Source organism: Amblyraja radiata, chromosome 6, assembly GCF_010909765.2.
Source record: "Amblyraja radiata isolate CabotCenter1 chromosome 6, sAmbRad1.1.pri, whole genome shotgun sequence".
In the NCBI taxonomy this organism is placed as follows: Eukaryota; Metazoa; Chordata; class Chondrichthyes; order Rajiformes; family Rajidae; genus Amblyraja; species Amblyraja radiata.
In genome coordinates, this window is record NC_045961.1 from 18,847,350 (window position 1) to 18,869,798 (window position 22,449).

Sequence of the window (22,449 nt, forward strand, 5' to 3'; positions counted from 1 at the left end):
CCAAAATAGGAAGCCTGACAATTTTCTACTTCACCACCAGGACATGAAGCCAATTATCAAACACTCTGCCCAACCTTCCTATGACTAGTTAACTCAATGCGAATCATGGAAGAAAGTAAGATACTGAGAAGGCAGAAACAAGGGACTTCAGATGCTGGTTTACAAAAGAAGACAATGTGCTAGAGTAACTAAGCGGGTCAGACAGTATACCTGGAGAACATGGATAGTTGACGGTACACAAAAATGCTGGAGAAACTCAGCGGGTGCAGCAGCATCTATGGAGCGAAGGAAATAGGCGACGTTTCGGGCCGAAACCCTTCTTCAGACTGATGGTGGGTAGGGGGGAGAAGGAAGGAAAAAGGGAGGAGGAGGAGCCCGAGGGCGGGGGGATGGGAGGAGACAGCTCGAGGGTTAAGGAAGGGGAGGAGACAGCAAGGGCTAGCAAAACTAGGAGAATTCAACGTTCATGCCATCCGGACGCAAGCAACCCAGGCGGAATATGAGGTGCTGTTCCTCCAATTTCCGGTGTTGCTCACTCTGGCAATGGAGGAGACCCAGGACAGAGAGGTCGGATTGGGAATGGGAGGGGGAGTTGAAGTGCTGAGCCACCAGGAGTTCAGGTAGGTTATTGCGGACTGAGCGGAGGTGTTCGACGAAACGATCGCCCAACCTCCGCATAGTCTCCCCGATGTAAATCAGCTGACATCTAGAGCAGCGGATGCAGTAGATGAGGTTGGAGGAGATACAGGTGAACCTTTGTCGCACCTGGAATGACTGCTTGGGTCCTTGAATGGAGTCAAGGGGGGAGGTGAAGGGACAGATGTTGCATTTCTTGCGGTTGCAACGGAAAGACGTGTAGTCCAGGTAGCCATGTGAGTCAGTTGGTTTGTAGTGTATGTCGGTCAGAAGTCTGTCCCCTGCGATGGAGATGGTGAGGTCAAGGAATGGTAGGAAATGGTCCAGGTGTATTGGAGTGCCGGATGGAAGTTGGTGGTGAAGTGGATGAAGTCAGTCAGTTGTGTGTGGGTGCAGGAGGTGGCCCCAAAGCAGTCGTCAATGCAACGGAGGTAGAGGTCGAGGATGGGGCCCTGGTACGTATTGAACAAGGATTGTTCAACGTACCCGACAAAGAGGCAGGCGTAGCTGGGGCCCATGCGTGTGCCCATAGCTACACCTTGTGTTTGGAGGAAATGGGAGGAGTCAAACGTAAAGTTGTTGAGGGTGAGGACCAACTCCGCTAGGCGGAGGAGGGTGTCAGTGGCTGGGTATAGGTTGCTCCTCTGGTCGAGGAAGAACCGGAGGGCTTTGAGGCCATCCTGGTGGGGGATGGAGGTGTAGAGTGACTGGACATCCATGGTGAAGATGAGGGGGTGAGGGCCTAGAGAGTGGAATGCGCGGAGGCGGCGGAGAGTGTCTGAGGTGTCTAGAACATAGGTGGGAAGGGATTTGACCAAGGGGGATAGTATGGAGTCAAGGTATGTGGAGATGAGTTCGGTGGGGCACGAACAAGCAGAGACAATGGGTCTGCCGGGAGAGCCGGGTTTGTGGATTTTGGGGAGAAGGTAAAAACGGGCCGTGCGGGGCTGGGGAACGATGATGTTCGAAGCTTGGTCGGGCAGGGCGTGGGAATTGATGAAGTCGGTGATGGTGCTAGAAATGGTGGCCTGGTGCTCGTCAGTGGGGTCATGGTTCAAGGGTAAGTAGGAGGAGGTGTCCGAGAGTTGGCGCGTGGCCTCAGCTTTGTAGAGATCGACGCGCCAGACTACCACGGCACCTCCCTTGTCGGCTGGTTTGATAACCCAATCTGGGTTTTTGTGGAGTGATTCAATGGCAGTGCGTTCAGGGGGGGAGAGATTGGAATGAGACAGGGGAGTGGAGAAGTTGAGGCAGTTGACGTCGCGGCGGCAGTTCTGGATAAAGAGTTCCAGAGACGGGACTTTACGAGAGGGGTTCCACGAGGAGGGGGTGCGTTGGAGACGGGAAAAAGGGTCATCATTGGGGGGCGAGGACTCCTTCCCATGGATGTGCGCTGTGAGGCGGAGGCGACGGTAGAAGCGCTCCAAGTCATGGTGGGCGCGGAACTCATTGAGATGGGGACGGAGGGGGACAAAGGTAAGACCTCTGCTGAGGACAGACCGTTCGATGTGGGAGAGGGGGAGGTCGGGGGGGATGGTGAACACCCCGCAGGGATGGGAGTTGGGGCCAGAGGAAGGCAGGTGGGTGGACTGGGGACAGGGCGAGTTGACGTTCTGGTCAGGACCCTTCAGATTGAAGGAGGTTTACTGACTCCAGTGCTAAGCCCCAAGAAAATCTATAATTTTGCTTGTTGCTATATCTGGCTAACAACCCTGATCTTGGGGTGGGAGATTGCAACCTTCACGTGGTCCACCCTGTTTCGACGAATGCAATCAACCTGGCGTGCACAAACAGAAGATCAAATAGAACAAGTTGTCCTACAACTTTAGGCTGTGCACGCCATACGCAAGAAGAACCCTGATCTTTCTTAATATGAAACAAAGTTAAGCTTTGCATAAAATTGAATCCTCAAGTTTTTGTTTAATGTAACTAAACAAATAAAACTGTATAATTGTGATTGCATCGGGAGGAGCAAATGCTGAGCCATGATGCATTTAGTTCCAGCAGAAAAGTTTCATCTTCTTTTGGAATACGACTATTGCTGTGGAGAGTAGGTTTAAAAAGCATTAAGATACAAAGGGAAATAATATTTTTAAATAATTTAACCAGACCTACAATTTTCATTAATTAGCCCCATCTGATTGGCAAGTCTGGAGTTAAATACAGAAAGTAGCGAGATAAGCAGATTTGTGTTCCAACTAAATCGGTAAAGGAGTTTCAAGGAGCTTATCCACAAGTCAGGACTTCCGGTGTTTATGAATCTACTACAATGCTACTTGATACTTCTTCCGTGAGTCGCCAGCACTTCTTGGGAATGCTAGAGAATTCATACAATGCAGCCAGACAGCCAAGTAGCACTGGGTAAGGACAGTATGTGCCTTGTGATAAAAGCTACAGAGGGCAGCAGAAGGGATGAATGCAACTTAAATTTCATAACATTAAACCCTCCAATTTTGTGATCAAACGAAGCATCACGAGATGTCATGAATGGGAAGGGCCAGATGCAAGGAACCCTTGCAAGAACTTGTCACGATACACTCACTCTCAAGGATCTTTCTCAGGAGGAAGATTGCCATGTAAACAGATTGTGGGTGATAAAGCGTAATTCTTCCTACATAGGTTGAAAGAAAATAACTTCCTCCATTGAAAGAAAACAACTGAAAAGCAATACAAGGCACATATGCCGCTACTGGAGCTATCATTGGGAGAAAATGCATCTTAAAATCATGCCTGCAAACTGATATGAATAAAATTATGTTTGTTTGCGAGTCATACCCGCCAAGCAACTGCGGGGGAAAAAACAAAAAAAAAAACTACATCAACTGAAACAAGACAACAAATACAAAATTATATTCACCGTGCGCATTCCAAGTTGAGTCTTATTTCATTGAGTAGTCAAAATGAGAAAATGAGATAGGCAACGTTTTACAGGGAACGGATGCAAGGAAGGTCAGCAATATATTGTTAGCCAACTTTATTATCAGAACGAATGGAATTCATGAATTGAGAAAAAAAAATTTCAAACTTTCTACTTAATCCAAATTCGAATCCAAGTACAAGAGAACTATTTGCCATTTAGATAGAATTTCCCCATCACTACTGCCATGTAACCACAACCATTCTGGCATCATGTTCTCTCTTGTGGTGTCAAGAAAGAGCTGAAATATATCCACTGACACAACAAGCTTTGTTGAGTGGAAGCCAATGGGTTTGGTGGCGATGCAGTGGTGAGATGATTGCATGAGTAACATTGAAATCACCAACTTGTTTTAAGGTGGCATTTGATATTTCTGCCTGCATTCTAACTGGCCATTTCTGCCAGTCATCCATCTGCAAATCTGACAAGGTTTATCTCTCTCCATTACTATAAATTAGGGACATGTTGCATATAATGCTCCATATTCTAGTGTCTATCTAAAAGCCTCTTAAACACTGCTATCAAATGTGCCACCACTCCTAGCAGCATGTTCCAGGCACCCACTAGGTGAAAAAACATGCCCAAATTTCCATTAAAGTTTGCCCATTACCTCAAGGTTATGCCTTCTGGTCTTTGACATTTCCAACCTGGGAAGGTGGTTCTGGCTGCCTACTCTATCTATGCCTCCTTATATACTTCTATAATAATAATAATAATAAATTTATTTTTTATTTATTATTTATTTATTTTATTTATTTATAGATTTTTTATTTATCTATAAGATCACTCCACCTCCAACATTGCGGAAAAAAACTATCCAAGTGTGTCCAAGCTTTCCTTTTAACTAATACCCCCTAACCCAAGCATTATTCAGGTGAATTCCCTTCTGCACTTCTCCAAAGCCACCTTCCAAGAACTGCACACAAGACGACAAGTCGGCAGTTAAGGTGGCCCAGCGGTAGATTTGCTGCCTTACAGCGTATGCAGCGCCAGAAACCCTGGTTCAATCCCAACTACGGGTGCAGTCTGTACGGAGTATGTATGTTCTCCCGTGACCTGTGTGGGTTTTCTCCGAGATCTTCGGTTTCTTCCCACACTCCAAAGACGTACAGGTTTGTAAGTTAATTGGCATGATAAATGTAAAAATTGTCTCTAGTGGATGTAGGATAGTGTTAAATTTCTACAGGTGCACGGTAGAGAGCATTCTGGCTGGTCGCAACGTGGCCTGGTTCGGCAACTTGAACGTCCAGGAGCGAAAAAGACTACAAAAAGTTGTGACCAATGCCCAGTCTTTGGCTTTGACCTCCCCACCATCAAAGGAATCTATCGCAGTTGCTGCCTCAAAAAGGCAGCCAAAATCATCAAGGACCCACACCATCCTGGCCACACACTCATCTCACCATTGCCACCAGGAAGAAGGTACAGGAGCCTGAAAACTGTAACGTCCAAGTTCAGTAATAGTTTCTTCCCTACAGCCATCAGGCTATTAAACACAACAACCAATAAGCTCTGAACTGCAAAAGACTATATTATTATTATTTGTTTTTTGCACTATATTTGCTATATATTGAACTTTTTCTTTTTTTCTCTTCCCCCGTTATGTACTATGTTTACATATTCACATATTCTGTTGTGCTGCAGCGAGTAAGAATATAATTGTCCCATCCGGGACATATGACAATAAAACTCTCTTGACTCTTAATGTGTGCGGGGATCGCTGGTTGGCGCGGACCCGGTGGACCGAAGGGCCTGTTTCCGCGCTGTATCTCTAAATTAAAAACTAAAAGTGCGGCCTAACCAGAGTCCTACAAATCTGCATCATGACTTGTTGACTCTTACACTGAATGCCCAACCGTTGAAGGCAAGCATATCATAAGCCTTCTTTTCCACGCTATCTACTTGTGTTGTAAAATAGCCGAACAAGTCATTGCACTCTGGAGTAATTAGGGACAGGAAATAAATACCTTTCTAGTGACAACCAAAGAAAGGGAATGGACTAAAAAAAAAAAATCCTGTGGCCTTGCTTAGTTGAATGTGAAGCAAAATCTGAATCATGGGACAGAAATACTGGTAATCAGCGAAGGCAGGGTTTATATTCTTGATCAATAATTTTCTGTCCGAATACAAAAGGAACTTTGCAATTTTAAAAGTTTCAGATGGAAGAAAATTATTGCAGACTGTACCATTGATCCAAACTGCAACCCTGCTAAGTCAGCAAACATGTGCAGAAATGTTTGTTCAATTCAACGGAATGCCTGCGGATAATGCATTTCTGCATGATTTGATTCCACAACTTTTCTCTGCTGCCAACAACTTTCATTTAAGTATTGAGCTCCAAGAAAAGACATTTAAAAATAACTGTAAAAACATTGATATTTTCTTTGGGATATGAGCAATCCAATTCACCCAGGTATATGCATAAATACCTGGGTAACTACATTGTTTTAGTGAATTCAACTCTTCTTATTAGACAAAGCCCATTTCGTTAACTCGCCCATCGACTTTAAAATATATTCATAAAATGGCATTTGCCAGTTTTAGACTCTCTCCCAGCTCTCTTCCCCCACCCCCCACAATCAGTCTGAAGAAGAGTCCTGACCTGAAACATCACCTATCCATGTTTTCTGGAGATTCTGCCCGACTCGCTATGTCACTCCAGCACTTTGTGTCTTTTTGAAGTAATGTTATTCACCGGTTTCATTTATTTGATTTTCAATTAACAATCTATATTACTAAAAGTCTGATCTTGACCGCTTTTGGCCTACTGTGCTGTGATTTCCGAGAGAACGCCGCCACCAACTGCCGTCATTTTTGGCCACCTCGTTCAGAGTCCCCCTCCGCCATCCGGGACCAGAGGATTTTCCCCATAGATGACAAATCAGAGAGATATTAATGTTTAAAAAAAAATCCCCATTCTCTCTGCAAGGGGGAGGGGCTATAAAACCCAGAACTGTAATGCCTCACTCAGTCTCCGCCAGACCCAGGAAGCGAGAGGGTCACGGCTCTCTGAGCTGTGAATAACACTGAATGCATGTCTACTTCACAGTAAGTTCCCTCAATGCGGCTCTAAAGTGGCTGCAGCCCAATTGTTTGCCTCGCCTTTTAAAAAAGTTTCTGCTCACAAAATGAATTTTGGTTGTCGGGTGGCTGCAGCCCAATTGTTTGCCTCGCCGTTTTAAAAAGTTTGTGTTCACAAAATGAATTTTGGCTGTCGGGTGACTGCAGCCAAATTGTTTGCCTTGGCTTTTAAAATCGTTGCAACAGTTGGCTGCAGCCCAAGAATGCATTCGGCACTCAATGTCTATACTAGCCCTCTGGAAACCAGTACTTTCGGCCCGCAACACCCATAATAGCGCAACAGAAAGCCCCCCCCGGCGAGCAATATTGGAATTGGTGGAGAGGTGGAATATTGCGTTGGTGACCAGCCCTCCCAGTGTGATGCTGGGACCCAACGGGTCCCACTTAGTCTAGTAAATAGTATAAATTCAGCTTTTATGCTGGAAATGAAACTTTAGTTTAGAGATACAGCGCGGTAACACCAGGTCCGCGCCGACCAGCGATCACCGCACATTAACACTATCTTACACTCACTAGGGACAATTTTTACATTTACCAATTAACCTACAAACCTGTACGTCTCTGGAGTGTGGGAGGAAACCAAAGATCTTGAAGAAAACCCACGCAGATCACGGGGAGAACGTACAAACTTCGTACAGACAGCACCCGTAGAGGATACCACAGCAGTGGTCAGGAGTGACATTAGGGATGGTTCATATCGTGAGGCTATATGAGTGGAGCCGAGGACCAAGAAAGGGATGATCACCTTGTTGGAGATGTACTGCAGGCCCCCAAATAGTCCACTGAATTAAAAGAGCAAATGTGACAGGAGATTGCAGGCAGCTACAGGTCTAATAAGGTTGTCGTAGTTGGGGGTTTTAATTTTCCCAACATTGGGAATATCAGAGTGCATAAGATTTAGACAAAGTGGAATCTGTCAAATGTGTTCAAGAAAGTTCCCTCCGGCAATATGCTGAAGGCCCTACACGGGAGATTTTGTTTTAGTAGCGATGTTACAAAACTTACCTTCAGCGGCGCTGCAGTTCTGCCACTGGCCGTGTGAGCGACTTTGGCGCCTTTGAGAGGGGGGGGGGGGGGCGGGATTAAAATGCCGTTTTCTCCTGCCTGTCCGAGATGGATTTCCTCGGCCTGCCAGCTGATGCAGAAAAATCGTTCCGACTTCCGTTCTCGGAAGTTTAAAATAAAAATCGCGGGACAATTTAATTGCTGGAATAAAATAAAAAAGCTACTTCTAACGCCCTCAATGCCTACAACGGGATGGATCTCACGTAGGGGACAAAACACGGGGTAAGACGTCTATTTTATATATTAACTTGCTTCTTAGGATGACATTAATCAAAATTTCCTTGGCGAAAATGTGATTGTGGCCCCATACGAACGAACCAGCAGTGTTTTTCCTGACGATATGGGGTTCAAATTCATCGCAACCGCATCGTTCCAATCGATCGCGTTCCAGAAACACCCACTCGCAAGATGATTTAAATGCCCATTAATTTACGGGAATTAAACATTAAATTCCTTCCATTTGGCCTATAAATTCATGACAATGAGATTTAAAAATCATGTTATATTGTGAATTCTTGAGTGAATGTAATTTGGACACTTAGGCTATTTAAAAATGTTAACCTTTTCTTACGAAATGGATAGATGTTTAGTAATTGAATTTTGTAATTAGCTACAATTAGGTAACTAACTAATTATATGATTTAATTTCAGGTCATCCAAGTAAGATTGTTTCATATTTGTTTCAGAATGCTTCAATCTATAATAACTGAAAATTTCATTCAGTTCTCTTAATTTTTAAGAAAGTTATGGGCTTTTGACTGTCCTCGATCACAGCTTTTGTGTTAAGTCAATGGAAAAGCAAAAGGGAACAAGATGCTAATTTCCGAGTATGACAATGGCCATAACTTTTTTAATACTGAAGATATGAAAGTGAATTAGGTGTCAAATTAAACTTCTTTTTATGCTTTATCTGATGGGATAAATTTTGTAACATTGCTAGTTTTAGGAAACTGGAAGAGGCAAGTGGATGAAGTGTTCGTGGATGAGCCTTTTTAGACCAGTGGCCACTGTTCTGTTAGGTTTACAATAATTATGGAGCGGGCCCACAAGTTAAAATGCTAAATTGCGGCAAAGCCAACTTTGAGGGTATGAGACAGATACTCGTTATAGAGTTGTTTGGAGTAGGTTGTTTGAAGGAAAAGGAACTTCAGGAAAGTGGGATGTTTTCAAAAGTGTCCTAAGAGCTCAGGACATGCACGTCTCTGTTAGAGTGAAGGGCAAGGTAGGCAAACGTATGATATGGGAAATTGAGGCTTTGGTCAAGAGTAAGGAGGCATGGGACATGTATAGGCAGCTGGGAGAGTGTATCCCTGCAGGAGTGTCAGGAACCAAGGAGTAAGTTTAAAAAAAGAAATCAGGGCAAAAAGGGGATAAGAGATAGCTCTGGTAGATAGCATTAAGGATAATCCCAAGAGAATTTTCAAGCATATAAAAGGAAAAGGGGTAACCAGAGAGAGTGGGACCTCTCAGGAACAAAAACAGTCAATTCTGTGTGGAGCTGCAAGAGATGGGAAAGATCCTCAACGAGTATTTCCCCTCTGTGTTTACAGTGGAGAAAGACAGGAGGACAGGGAATCGTGTGGTAGTCACTGGATGTGTCTTGTGAGCAGTCACTATTACGATCACAGAGGTGCTGAAGGTCCTGACGCAAGTGAAGATTGACAAATCTCCTGGGCCTGATCAGATATATCCAAGAACACGGTGGGATGTTAGAGAGGAAATTGCAGGAGCCCTGGTGGAGATTTATGATTAAATACAGGCGAGGAGCCAGAAGACTAGAGGGTGGCAAATGTTGTTCCTCTATTCGGGAAGGGCTGCGGGGAAAAGACTGGGAACTACATGCTAGTGAGCTTAACATCTGTAGTTGGGAATTTACTAGAGGGCATTTCGAGGGATATGATATACATGCACTTAGTTGGACAAGGGCTGATTAGGAATGGTCAACATGGTTTTGCACGTGGGAGGTCATGTCTCACGAATATGATATGAGTTTTTTTTTTATGGATGTGACCAAAACGGTTGTCGAAGGCAAAGCTGTAGATGTTTTACACATGGATTTTAGCAAGGCACTTGACATGGTAGGCGGCTCAGGAAGGTCAAATCCCATGGGTTTAAAAGAGAGGTAGCGGAATTGATTTTAAAAAATTGGCTTCATGGAAGGAAGTAGTGGATGATTGTGGATTGTTTTTCGGACTGGAGGTCTGTGACAAGTGGTGTCCCTCAGGGCCCATTGCTGTTTGTCATCTATATCAATGATTTGGCATGATTTCACATGGCATGATTAGCAAGTTTGCAGTTGACACAAAAGTGGGTGGTATTGTAGATAGAAAATAGGTGAAGGAGGCGGCCATTTGGTCCTTCGGGCCAGCACCGCCATTCATTGTGTTCATGGCTGATCAACCACAATCAGTAACCCGTGCCTGCCTTCTCCCCATGTCCCTTGATTCCGCTAGCCCCTAGAGCTTTATCCAACTCACTTTTAAATACATCCAGTGAATTGGCCTCTACTGCCTTCTGTGGCAGAGAATTCCACAAATTCACAACTCTCTGGGTGAAAAAGTTTTCTCATCTCAGTTTTAAATGGCTTCCGCTTTATTCTTAGACTGTGGCCCCTGGTTCTGGACTCCCCGAACATTGGGAACATTTTTCCTGCATCTAGCTTGTCCAGTCCTTTTATAATTTTACACGTTTCTATAAGATTCCCTCTCATCCTTCCAAATTCCAGTGAATACAAGCCCAGTCTTTCCAATCTTTCCTCATATGACAGTCCCGGCATGAAGATGGTTGTCAGAAATTGCAGCAGGATTTTGATCAGTGGGGCAGGTGGGCTGAGGAATGTATGAAGTTGATGGAATGTAACAGAGAAATGTGATGTGTTGCATTTTGGGAGCACAAACATCAGTAGAACCTACACATTGAATGGTAGGGCACGGGAAGTGTTGTAGGGCAGAGGGATCTCGGATTTCATTGAATGTGGCATCTCAGGCATATAGGGTGGTCAAAAAGGCTTTGGGCACATTGGCCTTCAGCAGTCAGGGCATTGACTATAAAAGTTGGGAGGTCTTGTTGCAGTTGTATAAGAAGTTGGTGAGGCCGCATTTAGGGTATTGTGTTCAGTTTTGGGCACCATGTTACAGGAAAGATGTTGTCAACCAGGAAAGGGTGCAGAGATTTACCAGGATGTTGCCAGGACCTGAGGGAGGTGAACGGTGATCTTATGGAGGTGTATAAAATCATGATAGGAATAGATCCGGTAGACGCACAGAGTCACTTGCCCAGAGTTGGGGAAATCAAGAACCAGAGGACATAGGTGAGGGGGGAAAGATTTAATAGGGAACCTGAGGAGTAACATTTTCAAGCAAAGGGTGGTAGGAGTATGGAACGAGCTGCCAGAGGAGATAGTTGAGGCATGTACTATTTAAGAAACATTTGGACAGGTACATGGATAGGATACGATTAAAGAGATATCGGCCAAATGCAGGCAGGTGGGACTTGTATAGATGGGACACGTTGGCCAGTGTGGGAAGGTTGGGTCGAAGGGCCTGTTTCCATGCTGTAAGACTCTATGACTAACATATTTCATAATGGCATGAATTTAACATAACTGGTCTGGTGAATCTCCTTTGAACTGCCTCGTTGACCCTCTGTGACTGGTGCCGCCCAGCTATGGCCAAGGAAGCACACTAACTTCCTCAGGAGACCTGACTCCAACAACTCTCATCAACTGAGACTTCGAAAGGCGCCCGCAAATAAAATTTATTATTATTATTATTATTAACTTCTACAGATTCACCACAGAAAGCATCTGATCAGGTTGCATCACAGCTTAGTTTAGGATCTGCCCTGCGCAAGACCGCAAGAATTTGCAGAGTTGTAGGTGTAACCCAGTCCATAACACAGACCAGACTCCCCACCACCAACTCTATCTACACCACATTGCCTCATGAAAACAGCCAACACCAATCAATGATATTTTTCACCCTAGTCATTCCCTGTTCTCCCCATCAAGCAAAAGATACAAAAGCTTGAAAACACATAGCACCAGATTAGATTTTTGAGTTTAATTTAGAGATACAGCGCCGAAACAGGCCATTCGGCCCATCGAGTCCGCACTGACCAGCGATCCTCGCAGATTAACACTACCCTACACACACTAGGGACAATTTATACGTTTACACCAAGCCAATCACTCTACAAACCTGTACGTCTTTGCAGTGTGGGAGGAAAGCAAAGATCTCGGAGAAAACCCACGCAGGTCACAGGGAGAATGTCCAAACTCTGTACAGACAGGCACTCGTGGTCAGGATTGAACCCGTGTCTCTGGTGCTGGAAAGCAGTAGCTCTGACGCTATGTCACCGTGCCACCCTTAAATTTAGAAATAGATTCTTCGCCTCAGTTAACAGACAACTGAACGGTCCTCCCATAAGCTATGTTGCAGTACCGATCTTCCAGCCTACATTGCGGATGCTGGACTTTTTCCTCTGTAACTGTAATGCTATTACACGGTATCACTATATTCTGCATTCTGGTACTTTTCTCTATGTACTATCTGGTGCCCTTGTGTAAGGCTTGATTAGACTCATGGGATTTAATCGTATACGATAGAATTTTATTCATCCCCGGACGGAAATTGGTCTGCCGACAGTCACAACACAAGGTACACAAAAACTTGAAATTAAAAGTGAAAACAAAACGAAAAAGACAGCAACAAATAAAAGCTTTACATTGAATCTCTGTACACACGACAATAATAAACCAATGCACTACATTTGTCTATTTTGCATTCAGTGAGTTAATGGCCTGAAAAGTTAAATAAAAGCTAGATGCAAATCTGAAATAAAAACAGAAAATGTAAGAAATACTCATTAAGTCAGGCTGCTTCTGTACAAGAGACAGTTATTGCTTCGGGTCAATTACTTTATGATCAGAAGAATGATGGTATGCCACAGTGTTTTAAAAAATATATAAATTACTAAGGTGAAAGCACCATAGGCATGGGTGCTAAATTTCAGCTCATACAATGGCTGGTTTGAAATAAGCTATGAACATAGAGCCTGCAAAATGATACAAAAAGGCGAGTAAGTAAAGACCTATTAACCGGGAGCATTGTGTGGGAAATTCCACAATGGCCCATTTTGGTAGGGAAAATAACAAAGAAGCATGTTACATAATCAGTGAGAGATAACATTTAGTGCTAGATTAAATCCAGTAAAGTCCGATCAGAGCATTGAGGTGTTCTCTTGTCCCAGTGTACGATACAGCCTCACAGAGGGCCAGTGTACACGTAATGTACAAAGCTAACAGAATTTAAAGTAATACAGAGTAGGTGATTCTGTTACATAAGGCCACATCCACACCACTGTGTATTGTACTACATCAGTTTCGTTATTCAAGGAAGGATGTCACTGTTTTGGAAGGAATTCAGAGGATTGCTAGACTAATACCTGGAATGGGCAGATTGTTTTAGAGGAAATGTTGGACAAGCTAGGCTTTATCTGCTGGAGTTTATAAAAGTAACAGAGGACTTGCCTGTTACGCGAGGTCTTGGAAGGTCTTCGGCGGTATATATGGAGAGGATCTCTTGCCTCATGAGAAAAAGTAGAATTGAAATCCAAACAAATGGACTCTCCATTTAAAGCAGTGAGGAAGTGTGTCGTTTTCTGATGAAGGTACTAAGTCTTTGGAACTTGCATACTCAAAAGCTGGTAGAAGAGTCTTTAAATATTTTAAGAGAGATTGAATCTTAATTAGCAAGGGGTGAAAGTTAACAGCAGGCAGACGGAGATGTTCAAGGTTACAATCAAGGATATTAAATTATGGAGCAAGCATAAGGGACACAAGACCTGTTAGTGCTCCACCCATATCAAAAAATGGGTATATATATATAATTTATAGCACAAGTTTTTACAGTCATACAGCGTGAAAACAGGCCCAACTTGCCCACACCGACCAGCATGTCCCATCTGCCTGTGTTTGGCCCATATCCTTCCAAACCTGTCCTATCCATGTAACTTTAATTTTTTCTTAAAACGTTGCAATAGTCCCTGCCTCAACTACCTCCTCTGGCAGGTACACAAAATTGCTGGGGAAACTCTGCGGATGCAGCAGCATCTATGGAGCGAAGGAAATAGGCGACATTTCGGGCCGAAACCCTTCTTCAGACTGGTAAGAAGGGTTTTGGCCCGAAACGTCGCCTATTTCCTTCGCTCCATAGATGCTGCTGCACCCGCTGAGTTTCCCCAGCAATTTTGTGTACCTGCCAGAGGAGGTAGTTGAGGCAGGGACTATTGCAACGTTTTAAGAAAAAATTAAAGTTACATGGATAGGACAGGTTTGGAAGGATATGGGCCAAACACAGGCAGCTGGGACTAGTGCAGATGGGACATGCTGGTCGGTGTGGGCAAGTTGGGCCTGTTTTCATGCTGTATGACTGTAAAAACTTGTGCTATAAGTGCTGCTGCACCCGCTGAGTTTCCCCAGCAATTTTGTGTACCTTCGATATTCCAGCATCTGCAGTTCCCTTTTGAATACCTCCTGTGGCAGCTCTTTTTTGTTTTACACCCTTTGTGTGGAAAAAGATACCCCTCTGATTTCTATTAATTTTTTCCCCTTTCACAAACTTATGTCCTCTGGTTCTCAATGCCCCTACTGTGGGCAAGAGTATCTGCATCTACCCAATCTATTCCTATCATGATTTTAGACACCTCTATAAGATCACCTCTCATCCTCCTGCACTCCAATAGAGTCCCCAGTCAGCTCAACGTCTCTTTCGCTCAGACCCTCGGTTCCTGGCAACATCCTCGTAAATCTTCCCTGTCTGACTTCATCCAACTTTTTTTCCCTATATATAAACCATCTGATTTGAGCTTTAGTGGTAATGAATGAAAATTTGTCAAAAGCAACAGTCAATATGCATCACTAGTTGAACAAGTTAAAAATCTCCATTTTGCAGAAGTGGTAAGTATTGTAACTAGCATGCATTCTTATGTAATCCAGAGATCATTGTCAACCAATGACATATTTTTGTATGAATGGACAGTGAGGAGACATTATTAAAATCTCAAAACATTTCACTGTGATCTACAAAATGGCAGCCTTTGTGGATTTTTCTGCTCAATTCTTTCCTCCAATTTTTATAAAAAATAGCTTTCTGGACAGTAGTAAATCTTGCTCTAGTGATAGTTTCTCACATAGGGACGTAAAAATTGATTCCTTAAAATTATAAACAAGATCTGCTGGTTTTGGAGGAAGACTGGCAGAGGGACCAAAAATAATCTAAATCTCTGAACAAAAATGACATTACTGATGTTCCTCTGGTAGGCTAGCTGGAAGGAGAACTTCCATAAAACTAACACCTGAATAGTTGGAAACTGTTTGACCTTGAATTACTTCACAGGCAAGTCAACTAGAACTGGTGTTTATTGCTTGCCTTTAAACTAATAAAACATCTCAAAGCACTTCAAAGACAAAACCTGCCTCCCAGTCAAACATACGAACAACAAAATAGGGTTTAGTTTAAAGGTGCATTTTAAAAACAGAAAAACAATTTGGGACATAAGGGTTCCATGAGGGAAAGCTAGAAGATAGAACACGAGTGTAGGATTTTGGCAGATTACAGCACAGTAATCAATAATGGAGAAATTATAGTTGGAGCTGGTCACAGTGTTAGGACTGCACAATCTATGGAGAGTTGTAGTTACAGAGAGGGGTGGTGGTGCCATGAAGACATACACAAATTCAAAAACAAGCCAGTGTTCAACTGGATGCCATCAGACTAGTGAGCACCAAGGGTGATGGAGAGCAGGTGTGTAATGTCCACACACCGATACTCTCTGTTGAGATCACTGGACAGTAATGTAGAGCAGGGGTCGTGTGCAATGTCCACACATGGTACACATGATCTCCGTTGAGATCACTGGATAGTAATCAGGGACAGGAAAACCACAATGATCGTTTCATTTTCAGACCTAAAAGGCAGCAAGGGTATAAATGTCACATTCCAATTACTGATACCAATTATTTCACCACAGTGGAGAATTTGAACATGAAATCTCCTGTGCAACATGGTACAAAACGTTGATCCGTCCTGTAATACCGCATTTAACTGTTGGAAATCACGGATGTTCAATGCTTTTCTCACACATGTAAAACTGAATATGTAAACAACACCACACCAGAAATAGAGAGAACTACAGGTAGTTGTACAAAAATAAAACAATTTCTTCAGATTTATCACAGTCACATATCGCTGCAATTTCAAACTTCTATTATTTCCAAATTTGGAAGGCCATGCAAAACTGTGAGATGAAGTAACTGTCATTATGGTGCAACAACTGTGGAAATAAAGTGCGCCGCTTACGGCCTCCAATAAATGCTATTTTTAAAAACATATTACTTCAATTATAAACAACTACATTCTAAATGTCACAGTAAAGTTTAACCACAAATAAACAAAAAATGTAAATACACACACATTTGATTACGTTATGCAAAATCTATTACGTATTTACACCAAGTTAACAAAGTAACTACCAAACATTCACTGTGGTGACTTTGCATACATTTAATATACTGAGAGAACGAACTCCATTATATAAAATCTGAACCAACATGCTTCCCCTCCCCAACACATTGCTGAGACAATCTACACCATCTCTATGATGAATATTTCAAATTTGCACTTCCTCGCTTCAATAAAAGCAAGAGCTTCTGAGCAGCAAAAAAAAAGAAAAAATTTACAAGAAACAATCTCACCATTTAAACATAAAACAGTGGGATAGTGGGCATACATGACCTACTTTCCCCTTAACCAATTGTTATCATTATATGTGGACACAATGTGTTCCATGTAAAATCAATACATTATAACCTGTTCTGAACACTATCAGTGTTCTGATCCACAATCCCCAGATCAATCAAGTGCATAATTCCATTTATTTCAGACTAATTTGCCACAGTACATAGAAACAAATCAAACCTGAGAGGCTCAGTCGCTGAACCGTTCCTTGGATTGTATTTTCCTATTGATCAGTCTGATTGTAAGGATTTCTGAACAACAGTAATTAATACTCCCAAGTCACAGAAAGTACCATTTAGCAACAATCCCCCATCCACACAGTCTGCCCCTCCCCCACCTCCGAACTGCACAGCGTAAATGTGTTTAAATGTTAGAACATGGCAATCCCACCAAAAGTTCAGATCAATGCTCACCCTACGCACACGCGAGCCAGTACAACACATGTGTGCCTGTATAACACATATGAACCTGCAAATTTCACTGTGCCTAGTCACATGCTACAATAAAGTATTCCATTCCATTCAAGACATACAAACACGCACACACGAGCCAGTACATCACATGCACGAGCCTGTACGACACACACATACAAGCCTGGAGAAAACAGTGTACCAGTACAATGTATGCGCATGCACCTGTACACACACACACACACACACAAGCCTGCACAAGACAGGCACACACCTGTATACCACGCGTACCTGCATAAGACATACGAATGCGCAAGTCTGTACAACACACGACCCTTGCACCACGCATGTACAATCACACGCGAGCATGTACAACACACAAACGACCCTAAACACTACACATGAATCTGTACAACACACACACACAAGCTTCTCCAACGCACACACGACCCTGCATAACATGTGCACATTGCTCTGGAAGGTTAGATCACATGGGATCCAGGCAGAGCTAGCCAACTGGATAGAAAATTGGGTTAATCGAAGGAAGCAGAGGTCGATGGTGGAAGGTTGTTTTTCAGACTGGAGGCCTGTGATTAGTAGTGTGTCACTGGAATCAGTGCTGGACCCATTGCTGTTTGTGGTGTACATTAACAGTTTGAATGAGAATGGAAGAAGCATGATTAGTAAGTTTGGAGATTATACTAAAGTGGGTATTATTGTAGATAGCGAAGATGGCTGTCAAAAATTACAGTAGGGTCTTGACCAGCTGGGCAAATGGGCTGCGGAATGATTAATGGAGTTTAATGCAGCTATAAGTGTGACGTGTTGTATTTATGGAAGTTAAACTAGGCAGGACCTACACCGTGAATGGTAGGGCTCTGGGGAGTGTTGTAGATCAGAGGGATTTAAGAGTGCAGGAACACAATTCCCTGAAATTGACATCAAAGGTAGATAGGGTAGTCAGAACACTTTTGGTATATTGGCCTTCATCAGTCAGGGCATTGAGTATATAGAAGTTAGGACATCATGTTAAGTTGTGGAAGGCATTGGTGAGGCCACATTTCAAGTACTGTGTTTAGTTTTGGTCATCCTGTTATAGAAAGGATATAATGACACTGGAAAGAGTGTAGAGAAAATTTACGAGGATGTTACCATGACTTGAGAGCCTGAGTAATGGGAAGAGGTTGGGCCTGCTAGAACATTATTCCTTGGAGCGCAGGAGCCTTAGGGGTGATAATGTAGACGTGTATAAAATTTATGAGGGGGATCGAAAGGCTAGATGCTCACAGTCTTTTACCCAGAGTAGAGGAATCAAGAACCAAAGGACATAGGTTTAATAGGAACTCGAGGGGAACTTTTTCCACACAGAGGGTGGTGGGCATATGGAACGAGCTGCCAGAGGAGGTAGTTGAGACAGGTACAATAACATTTGAAATAAATTTGGACAAGTACAGGGGGATATGGGCCAAATGTGGCATGGGGGACTGGTGTAGATGGGCAGCACGGACAAGTTGGGCCAAAGGGCCTGTTTACGTGCTGTATAGCTGCAACACACACATCTGAACCTGTATAATACGCACGTGAACAGATATAACATACACAAGTCAGTCTGAAGAAGGGTCTCGACCCAAAACGTCACCCATTTCTTCTCTCCAGAGATGCTGCCTGTCCCGCTGGGTTACTCCAGCATTGTCTATAACATACACAAGCCTGAACAACATACATGACCCTATACACACAAACCTGTGTAACACATGACCTGTATAACCGACACACAACGCTGTACACACACAAGATTGGCTATTAAACGTGATCCTGTCTAACACACGCGAACCTGTCTTACACACACGCGACCCCGTGTAACACACTCGCGACCCCGTCTAACACACTCGCGACCCCGTCTAACACACAGGCGACCCCGTCTAACACACAGGCGACCCTGTCTGACACACAGGCGACCCTGTCTGACACACAGGCGACCCTGCGTTAGTGTGTAACACACAAGACCCTGTGTAACACACACATGACCCTGTGTTAGTGTGTAACACACACATGACCCTGTGTAACACACATGACCCTGTGTAACACACACATGACCCTGTGTAACACACACATGACCCTGTGTAACACACACATGACCCTGCAAAAATACGAGTTTGTGTAACACACACATGACCCTGTGTAACACACACACATGACCCTGTGTAACACACACATGACCCTGTGTAACACACACATGACCCTGTGTAACACACACATGACCCTGTGTAACACACACATGACCCTGTGTAACACACAGCCTCACCTGGGGCGGTTTAGATAACCCAGGACTCTGCTCCCACCAGCGGCTCCGCTTGTCTCGGGGGTCGGGCAGCGCCTCAGGGGCCGCTCATCACCGGGGAGGAGTGCGGTGGGGCCGGGGGCTGGAGGAGGCCGGGGCCGTGCGAGGCCTACGCGGCCGCGGGCTGGGGCTGGGGCTGAGGCCGGGGAGGAGGAGGAGGCGGCGGCGGGGCTCGCATGTACGTGTGGCGGGCGGGCGGGTTGGCGGGAGGGCGCTAGCCGTCCATATGGCGGCGGGAGAGGCACCGAGTGAGTGAGTGGGTGGGGGTCGGTCGGTAGCCCGGCTGTAGCGCGCTCCCGCTCTCGGCGCGTTCCCGCTCCCCTCCCCCACAGGACACTCTCTCCCCCAGCGGGGGCGCGCTCCCGACACAGCGCGCGCCCTCCCCTCCCCCCACACACACAGTCTTCCCCACCCGGGGGCGCGCACACCCTCCCCCCCCCCCCCCCCCTCCCTGTGTCTCTTCCCCCCTCCCTGTGTCTCTTCTCCCCTCCCCCCTCTCTACCCCCTCCCCTCCCCCTCTACCCTCTCTACCCCCCTGTCCCTCTCTACCCCCTCTCCCTCTCTACCCCCTCTCCCTCTCTACCTTCCCTTCCCCTCCCCGACCCTCTCTCCCCTCCCCTCCCCCGCACACAGCGCTCACACACCCGCCTTGTGCATTTAACATTAAATATAAAGATTCCACATGGGGAGGGGAGCACAGGGCTCCCTAAAACCATCGCTTTCACAACACACCCAGCCATTGCTCACCCCCTGCGCCCGCTGCTCCCTCCAATGTTTTCAGGAATATCCCACCAAGCTTCAGATCGATTCGGTTTAAAAAATACATCTGCACACACTGCTTGCATGGGGGAAGGGAGGGTGTTCCCGGCCAGGGGAACTGGCTTCCTGCTGCCTGCTTTTTTTACATTTTCAATTTGCCCTCGTTTCTTTGTGTACACAACCCAGACAAGTGAGCAGACCTATCCTCGCCAAGGGACACCATTTAACAAGGATTAACAAACCATGCACTATATGAATATATATATATATATGTATATTATATAAAAATATATAAACACATTACAGCAACATGCTGCGAGCTCTATTCGGATGTCGCAGATATTAAATTAACCAATTCAACCTCAAACAAATCGAGGCTGTTACAAAATCTATTAATGCATCGTCCTTTGGCATTGAAATGAGCGAAAAGTGGCTGATAGTGCCGATGTGCAATGTATTTAATGATACAATATTTGCACCATGTGCTGCCCTTCCCCCAGCCACGCTATTTTTTTCCGCCTGCCCAGGCACAGTGCTGGTGATTGATTCTCCTTTCCCCTTGCTCAGTCATTCAGCTTTGGAAAGTAAATAACAAGTTGACATCATTACAGGTCTCTGCATTACAGTGACACATCGCAGCCTTACCGTACTACCCGCAGACGCGGCGCAGCCCGCTCCGGAATGGGGGCAGGGAGCAGGTTGCCTCTGTGCACTGTGATAAACATTTGCTATCTGCTTCAGCAAGAAAAACCCACAGTCCGTTTGCATATTTAGGTCAATCCGCAACGCAATGCAACAAAAAAAGAGCTTTTTTTGTGTAAATAAATACGCTGATTATATATATAGTAAGGTTTTAATTACAAGGCTATTTCTTTTTTACAGCTCGTTGTTGTTTTAAGATTGAACACAATGTAGTGACAATGATGCAAATCTGTTTTGCTCTGGCCATTTGATAATTTGAAGTTAATCGTAGTAGTTTGATTGACGGCTGGCTTATTTGGTTGGGCCTCCTCTAATGTGATTATTTTGGTGTTGTGAGGATGAACTTGACCCGTTACCCAGAATGGCATTGTTTATTTCTGCTTCCCCAATGCCATCGCGTTTAAAAAGGACACGCTATGCAAAGCGCATGCAAAGTGTCGGCTCGTCTTCTAATAAAAACAGAAAGGAGATTTTGTGCTTACTCTTTTCACAATCAGGCGTAGAACATTAAAAGTGGGGATGCGAGATGTTTTTTTTCTGGATAAATCATTAATGTCCACATGGACAGCCAGCCCGTGATCTGGCATATTTCAACAACCAACAATTTAAAACCGTTTATTACCCTGTACCCCTTGCATTGAATATAGAACATTAGAGCGCAGGAACAAGACCTTTAGCCCAAGGCTTCCGTGCAGAACCTGACGCCAAGACCAATACTTCTCTGCTACACATGATCCATATCCCTCCATATCCATGTCAAACAGTCATACAGCACGGAAACAGACTCTTTGGCCCAACTTGCCCATGCCCATCAAGATGCCTCATCTAAGCTCACTCCAACTGCCCACATTTGACCCATCTATCTTTATTATATTACTAAAAGTCTGATCTTGACTGCTTTTGGCTCACTGTGCTGTGATTTCTGAGAGAACGCCGCCACCTACGGCCGTCATTTTTGGCCACCTCGCTCAGAGCCCCCCACCGCCTTTCTGGACCAGAGGATTTTTCCCATCGATGTAAAATCAGAGAGATATTAATATATATTTGTTTAATTGCCATTCTCTCTGCTGCCCCTGCTGGAGGGAGGGGGAGGGACTATAAAACCAGGGTGTGCCTCATTCAGTCTCTGCAAGGTGGAGGAAGCCAGAGGGTCATGTCTCTCTGAGCTCTGAATAACACTGAACACATGTCAACTCAACTGTGAGTGCCCTTAATGTGGTTTGAAAATGAAAATATTTTTGGTTTGAAGTAAAAAGGCACTGCCTGCAAATGGTTGTTTGGGGGGTTCGGGTTGAAGTAAAAAGGCACTGCCTGCAAATGGTTGTTTGGGGGGTTTGGGTTGAAGTAAAAAGGCACAGCAGGTACCAGCCCTCCCGTGTTAACATGGGACCCAACGGGTCCCACTTAGTCTAGTATTCCTATAAATCTTTATTATCCATGTACCTATCCAAATGTCTTTTAAATGCTGTTATACCATCTGCCTCAACTACCTTCCCTGGCAGCTCATTCCATATACCCACCACCCTATGTGAGAAAATGTTGCCCCTCAGGTTCCTATGCAATCTTTCCCCTCCCACCTGAAACCCATGTCCTCAGGTTCCTGATTCTCCTACTCTGGGTAAAAGACTCTGTGCATTCGCCCTATCTATTCCTCTCATGATTTTATACACCTCTATAAAATCACCCCTCAGCCTCCTGCACTCCAAGGAATAAAGTCTCAGCCTGCCCAACCTGTCCCTACAA

The 22,449-nt window shown here is 44.5% G+C and overlaps 1 protein-coding gene across 5 annotated transcripts in view; it reads right to left on the reverse strand.

Moving 5' to 3' along the window:
• The window catches only part of LOC116974125 (F-box-like/WD repeat-containing protein TBL1XR1), a 211,660-nt gene extending 191,539 nt beyond the window's left edge, over nt 1-20,121 (reverse strand). For 3 of the 5 annotated variants that reach the window (XM_033022282.1, XM_033022284.1, XM_033022285.1), the window contains exon 1: nt 19,993-20,121. The gene's annotated coding sequence lies outside the window, so the exon portion shown is untranslated. Of the gene's footprint in view, nt 1-19,209; nt 19,535-19,977 lie in introns of those variants that run through there. The other 2 variants (XM_033022286.1, XM_033022283.1) reach the window with 2 other exon arrangements.
• Between the last annotated feature and the right edge of the window lie 2,328 nt (nt 20,122-22,449).